Source organism: Elgaria multicarinata, chromosome 4 (assembly GCF_023053635.1).
Source record: "Elgaria multicarinata webbii isolate HBS135686 ecotype San Diego chromosome 4, rElgMul1.1.pri, whole genome shotgun sequence".
NCBI lineage: Eukaryota > Metazoa > Chordata > Lepidosauria > Squamata > Anguidae > Elgaria > Elgaria multicarinata.
In genome coordinates, this window is record NC_086174.1 from 32,466,076 (window position 1) to 32,473,929 (window position 7,854).

Sequence of the window (7,854 nt, forward strand, 5' to 3'; positions counted from 1 at the left end):
TTGGGGGTGGGGAATCTTTTTGAAGGGTACAGTATACATTTTATAGTAAATAAAATAAATATAGTAAGCAAACATGCACCCCACTGGAGCAGCTGCAAGTCTGGAGAAATTATTTAATTTGACCAGCATAATATGGGCAATGGAAGATAATTCAAGGTTCATCGAGATTTTGTTACTAAGGGGGAGACAGCAGGAGTGGACCTATCTGGTCTGAGGAGTCTTATTTGAAGTGGCTGCCAGAGGAAGATAAAATTGTGACTCCCAAACTACATACAGAACAATTCTCAATAGTTGAAGTGCCAGAAACACTGTGTGTGTGGCTCCTAACACAGTGGGCTACAAGATAATAGGCATAAATATATTACTTCATAGAGCTGTAGGACATCCGCACTTCCTGCAGCCTAATGATTCAGAAATACTAAATCACATTATATCCCACCCAGTTCCTCTCCCTGTCTGCCTCTCTACCACACCCACTAAAATGCCTGATCTACCTAATGTTGGTACAAAGGGGTTGCGTGTACAACGCAGATATCCCTCGTATTGGACCGGTGTTGCTTGCTTGTATAGATGGCAACAGCCCCAAATGAAGGGCCTGTGCCAAGGAAAAGAGATGTGCAGATTGCACCCAGAAATCCCAAAGTCCTTTGAGAGACATGCAAAAAAGGCCACTTAACAAGAAGATGAATCTGTCCTCTATCTATGAGTGGTGTACAATCATATGTGGCATGGCCTATATGACCAAACTTACCAATATGATCAAAGTCAGAGAGGAGAGGCAACAGAGACATCCTTCAAAGAAAAATTGTACCTTTTTATTCATTATTGGAATGATAAGGGGTTCATCTACACCAAGCAGGATATTCCGCTATGAAAGTGGTATATAAAAGGGAGGAGCCACACGACCACTTTATAGTGGTATTGAAGTGCACTGACCATTTATTTATTTATTTATTTATTACATTTATATACCGCCCCATAGCCGAAGCTCTCTGGGCGGTTTACAACAAGTTAAAAATGGTAAACATTAAAAAGTACACAATTTTTTTAAAAAAACCATCAGAAACATAAGGAAACATGAAGTGCACTGACAGCTGTTGGGGCCCACTGACACATATACACCAACCAGGATACAACACTATGAAAGTGGTATGAAATCGGTATATGGTATGTATCAGGGGCTCCAACAGTTGTCAGTGCACTTCAATATGGCTATAAAGCAGTAGTGCCTTTTATATACCACTTTCATACTGCTTTCATAGTGGACTATCCTGCTTGGTGTAGATGAGCCCATGGTTCAAAATGCAATACAACTCCACTCTTCATTAGAAATAATTTAATCAGTTTTTATTGTTCAGTTTAATTATTTTTGTTATACTTATTATTCTTGTTGTTATCAGTATTATCAGTATTATTTTTATTACATAATATTTATTGTTAATGATAGATATTTTAGAAGGATCATATTTTCTATATCATTGTAGCATTACATAAATATAAAAATAAAGAAAGAACTTATATTTAAAAAGCCACTATCAGTGCAACCCTATGCATGACTTCTGAAAAGTAAGACCTGCTGAGTCCAACTGGGACTTACTCCTAGATACATGGGTGCATAGAAGTGCAGCCTTAATATACAGCAGCCACCCTTGAATAGTTAAACTATGGAATTCGCTACCACAAGTTGCAGAGATAGCCACCAATCTGGATGGCTTTAAAAGACACATTCCTGAGGGAGAAGACTATCAATGTCTACCAGTCCTGATAGCTATGTGCTACCTCCAGTATCAGAGGCAGTGTTCCTATGTACACTCATTGCTGGGAACACAAGTGGGAAGGTGCTATTGGACACATATTCTGGTTAGCCGCTGTGTGAACAGAATGCTGGGCTATATGGACCCTTGCTCTGATCCAGTAGGGCTCTTCTTATGTTCCTATGTGTTTAGTAAATGGTAGCAGAAAGGTGAAAGCTGACTTCCCCTTCTAATGCACCAGTAGTAGTAGTAGAAATGAACATGCAATTCTTTGTGAAAATCAAGGCAGCCTCCGCAGAACTCCCTGGGAGTCTTCGTTCCAGGCACTGATCAAATCCATAGCTGCTCACTTTCAGCAAGCTTGCCTCATTACGTGCCTTCAAACCTGGGATTCTTCTGGGTGGCATTAGTGCATTAGTGACAGTGGGTTTTCCTGTGCCCTTGCTATTCATATACTTTTATGTTTTCTGAGAATAAGCTTCAGGTGAACAGGGAAAACAGGAGTGCATTTGATCAACACCACGGCTGTTCTACCACCCCCAGATCTGTAAATATTTGGACACCTAAGCAGACACATGCATGCATATTCCATGCACAACAACCACTGTGACTGTGGTGGCCAAGTGGCACATCAGCAGTGGGGGCAGCCAGCAGGAAGGCAAACCAATGCTCTGAACATGGTTTGAGGGTTTCACTTTCATCCAAGGTCACTTTTCTGGAGTAAAGGGAAAGGGGCGACCTTGTACATGTGTGACTGATGCTTCTTTCTTCAACTTAGAGGCAAATTAATGAGTAACCAGTGATTTATTGCTGAAACCAGTAGGGTTTCTTAAGACCATCCGTTGAAGCAAAGGAATTTATGTATTACACCAAGCCTTTCTGTATTAGCGATTTTTTTAATAGTGTTTAGTGATTGAAAGCAAGATACAATAGCTTTATGACAAAGAAGCTTACGATGACGGTCCCCCATAATAGCTTTTGTATTACTGTAAATCACAATGCTTAGGGTTTGCTTTTTATTAATACAAATGAGCTGCAAATGGCATGAAGTCTGACTATCAACAGGTCACCACTAATAGATTTCAGAATCGTTCGAACACTGAAGCCCTCGTAGAATCCTCCCCACCCCTAAACACACCTTTCATGTAATACTGCCATAACACCACAAGAGGAGAGCAATATTTTAATTCACATTAGTGGGTGTTCGGAATCTACTAAAAAAAAAAAGCTCCAAAAACCTTCCCTTTTAATTTGGTTTCTTTCCTCAGATATGCCAAGACGGATGCTGTCATGACAGATGGGTAGAGATTGCAGAGATATGGTACAAAACATTTCAGAAGCGGCAAATCATTACTCCATAATACCTTCAAAATATGCCCACAGAAGTATAATGTGATGACATATGATATCAAATAAAGACCAGCTTATATAGAATATGGCACATACATTGCTTTGGGCTGTTGTATTTCTCTACCTCAAAAAAAAATGTGGGGGGATGAATAACACAGACTCTGTGATCAGGTTTTCATTGAAAGGACCCAGTTCACACTAGAAATTGTGTGATGGTGGAGAAGGCTTTTTGAACATAGGAATCTGCCTTGTACTGAGTCATCTAGCCCAGTATGATGGACACTGACTGGCAGCAATGGCTCTCTGGGGTTTCAGGCAGGAGTTTTTCTAGCCTTACTTGGAGATGCAGAAGATTGAACCTTGGAGGGAGGAAGCAGCAGCCAGGCACCTCTCCACTGTGCCTGGGTCCAGCTCCAGCTGAGAGCCCCCTCCCTCCTGCTGTCAACTGTCTCTGCAGAGGCCACCAGTGAGGGAGGAAGCAGCAGCCAGGCACCTCTCCACCGTGCCTGGGTCCAGCTCCAGCTCAGAGCCCCCTCCCTCCTGCTACCAACTGTCTCTGGAGAGGCCACCAGTGAGGGAGGAAGCAGCAGCCAGGCACCTCTCCACCGTGCCTGGGTCCAGCTCCAGCTGAGAGCCCCCTCCCTCCTGCTGTCAACTGTAACTGCTGAACTTTGCAACTAAGATTGTAGTGCCTGAATTTGCTTTCCTTTCCCCCCTCCCCCTCCTCTCTCCCAATCCCCTTTCCTTTTGTGTCATGTCTTTTAGATTGTAAGCTTTGGGCAGGGACTGTCAAGAAATACTTTTGTAAGCCGCCGTGAGAGCCTTTTTTGGCTGAATGGCGGCATAAAAATCCTTAAATAAATAAATAAATAAATAAATAAACCTGGGACCTTCTGCACACAAAGCAAGTACTCCGCCATTGAGCTATGCCTTCTCCCCATAAGGCTTTGTATATTAAACTACATTTTCGTGCAGTGAATTTAAGTAACTGCTCTCCCTATCCCCTGCAACTTTATAGTAAGTCCTGCATTTGCAATGCTGGGACCAGGCCCATAATCCACATGGAGCTGGGTTATCTAAGTAATCATCATATGGTTCCAGCGGGCAAGGATTTTGCAGCTTGCTGAAATGCTAATGGTACTGGAGTCTGCTGCTGTTTAACCTCCCTGCCCCCAAAGATTTCACTTTTGAGTGATGGTGAAACACAGCAGCATGACACAACAATGAAAGAGAAATGAAAAGCACAAGAATCTGTGTTGGTTCATAAAGAAAAAAAAATCTAAATTCACAATTGGGCAAGACTTTTATCAGGATCAAACAAACGAAGCTGAGGCTGTCTATACTCCAGGAAAGCCCCCGCGATCGCTGTGAATCCACGCTGCGTCAGTTGCATGATGCAGATGCAGTTTAGCAGCCACCGTGAAGCTTTCCTGTGCAGCTGAGCTTTGAAAAAAGTTGGGGACTTACCCCAACTTTTTCAATGGGATATAGGTCAGTACAGCTCTTCTGTCATCTGACCTCATTCCTGGGGCCAAGCCAGGGGGCAGTCCTGGTGGAAGGTGAGGGGCGATTGGTTGCCTTCCACCAGGAAGAGGCGAGGGGGCAGCTCCAGTACCCAGAGGACCGCAAGAAACCCTGCACTCCCTCCTTGGCTTTGGGATTACCCAATGCCACCCCGGGCAGCGCCAACTCGGCACTGTGAAGACAGAGCCTAGGTCAGCCCAAATAAAGGTATTGCCCTCAACTGTGGATTTTGAAAAGAAAGAAAGAAAGAAAGAAAGATGCCACTCTTTTTAAGGAGAAACTTCATAGTTGAAATCCTGATGGCTTTTCCCCCCATAAAAACAGCCTTGGGGAGGGCGTATTTGAACTGGACCCACATTGCCGGGGAAGAAGGGATTGAACTGTTCCATTCTTCCCGGCTGTAAATCGTGCAGAAGCATGTCCTGGATCTGCTGTTAACTGGAGTGCCACAAACATACTGTTTCTATGTTTTCCCCTCCACAATTAACAGCAGCTCTGGGGAACGGTTGATTTATTACACTCTGGAGCTGGCACTGGTGAAAGAATTACTTTTTACAAAAAGCACACACACACCCCACACCCAAACATACACAGCTGCTTTTAATAGAAGGAAAACACATTGGGAGTTTCAGTTTTGAGATAATAACATCATTCTTCTTACTGAACGCCTTTTGATTTCCCTCAAGAAAATCGCCAAAAGAGCAGTCATTGCCAGATTTCTTTGGTCTTTTGCTTGGGGTGAAATTGTGGGGGCCATGTTACCTAAAATGTTCATAGCAAGGCAACCCATTAAGTAGGGTGACCATATTTGGGAAACCAAAAAAGAGGACACCGTGTGTGTGTGGGGGGGGGGGAAGCAGCTTTCTGAGTCCTGCAGAAAGTACGTTATTCCCCCGCCACCTTAAAGAACCCGATTGGAGTGGAGGCGGGGAAAGGATTTCATTCTGCACCACCACCATCCACTCCAATTGGGGCCTTTTCTATAATGTCCACGAATGACCCACTTTCCCCTTTAAGACCTCAATTGGAGCTCAGGGTGGGGGAATGATGTGCCTCAAGAAAGCATGTCATTCCCTCCTGCCATGCTAATGGCAGCCTTAAAGGGGAAGGTGTGTCATTCCAGGACATTATTGAAAATTATAGAAAATCCCCCGACACCATGGAAAGAACAAAAACCAGGACAAATCCGGGGAAATCCTGACAGTTGGTCACCCTACATTAAGGTCTAGGTAAGGGAGACAATGCCATCTCTACTACTTTGCACAGATTTGCATTTCTCGGCTGTAATTTATAACCTACATAGTCTGCAGCATTTCCACTGAAGCCCATGGTGCTTCTCGCAAGTAAGGTGTTGAAGGTTTTGAGCCTTTGTTACTAGGCACTAGAGAAATGGCATGAAGATAAGCTTTTGGATTCTGCCAAGTGTTGAAAGGCACACATATACCCTTGCGTACCTCTGTCATATTCTTTGGTCATGTGAGAAAATGACCCCACTTTTGGAATCTATTCAACTGTCAAATCAATTCCTTTATCTGCGTTTGTGCTGTTAACTGAGAAGACAAGGATCCCCTAACAAACAAGCTTTTAAACTCTGCTAACTGATTCAGCTTTCATCAAACAACGGGCCTGAAGAGACTTAAAAGTTACAGTATTCAGTGTCTCTGGAAGAAGAAGGGAAACCACACAGCAGAAATTGGTATAAGATTAAAATACAGAATTAAAACAGCAAAGTTTAAATTTAGGTGTTAAAATACTGAGAAAATTAAAAGGTCTTCAGCTGGCGATGAAAAGAATACAATGTAGGCGCCAGACGGACCTCTCTGGGGAGCTCGTTCCACAGCCGGGGTGCCACAGCAGAGAAAGCCTTCTGACCAGAAGTGGTGTTCTGGTCAATGAGGGATGGAGCAGGCAGCCCCACCCAGGTTTATTATGCATACTGTGTTGGTTACAAGGGGTGCATAGTGCCCCATAGTTAGTTAGTGACTCCGCTCAACAATCCCCTAATTTTTTCTATCTTTTTCAAAGTTCATAGTTTTCTCAGTTAATGTTGGACAAGTTTTTCTTTCCTGAGCTGAGGTAAGCCAGACATCTGAGAGGGGTTACTCCCCTTCCGGGTGACAAGAAGTCTATCTGATTGTCCCTGCCTTCCACGAAGGTGGAGATAATGCCTCACTGCTGTCGCCACTTCCCATTCATTTGTCTTCTCCCTTTGGGCCCATCTACACAGCCACCCAGAGGGAGAAGGCAAGATGGGCGGAGGCTGCTGGCAGAGGACAACCACTGGTGATGGCCCTGAATCATATATATCAAAGCAATCTGCTTAGTTTTCTCTGTGGCAATTCTTCCCCTCTAGGCAGTGATCCAAGAACCAGAAGTGTACATGGTCAGAACCTCATGTACCAATTCTAGATAAATAGATAGATGACAAAGAAATCGACACACACACACACACACACACACACACTGTTGTTAACCTTCAGTGAGGACTGGACAAAGCACAGACTATTCCAGTACAGTCAGTAGGGCAGAAACAAAAAGGGACTATGGACCGAAAGGATTCTCCAGTAGTGGAGACCTGCAAGGTGTGTGCAATGTTTGTGTTCCTATCTGAGATCAACATGGCATAAACATGCAACCAGTGCAAGCTGGTTGCACTATTGTAAGAAAAAGTTAGTGTACTTGAGCAACGAGTGTCCACCTTCTAAGGAATAAGAGAAAATGAAGAGTTCTTAGACAAAATGGTGGAACTTCAACAGCAGAGAGAAGCACAGGAGGTGGAAGAGCAATAGCAAGTTGAAGTAGAAGTGGGGAATGTTGAAGTGAGGGAAACCAGTGAAGAGGAATCTCCCTGGAAAATGGTGACAGGAGCAGAAAAACTAGAAGACATTCTGTACCAGTGGAACCACTAGAACTGTGCAACCACTTTCAGGTACTGGAAGATGAGACTGGAGGACAGTCTGCAGAGGAAGGGCTTTCCTAGATGGAAGTTTCAGCCTGGGCTGTCCCCAGGCTCACTTCTGTGTGTCCAGATGACGCACAGGGGATCCCGGGGTCAGCCAGGGCTGAAACCTCCTTCGGCCTGGGCTAACCAGAACCTCTTTTGGCCCGGTATTACCCTTGGCCTCAGGCTGAGCCCGAGACTGTGGGCATCTAGCTCGTTCCGCCGCTTTTCCCGGCTACCGTGCTTACTCATGAGTAGCGGCAGAGCCTGGGGGAGGTGGGGGGG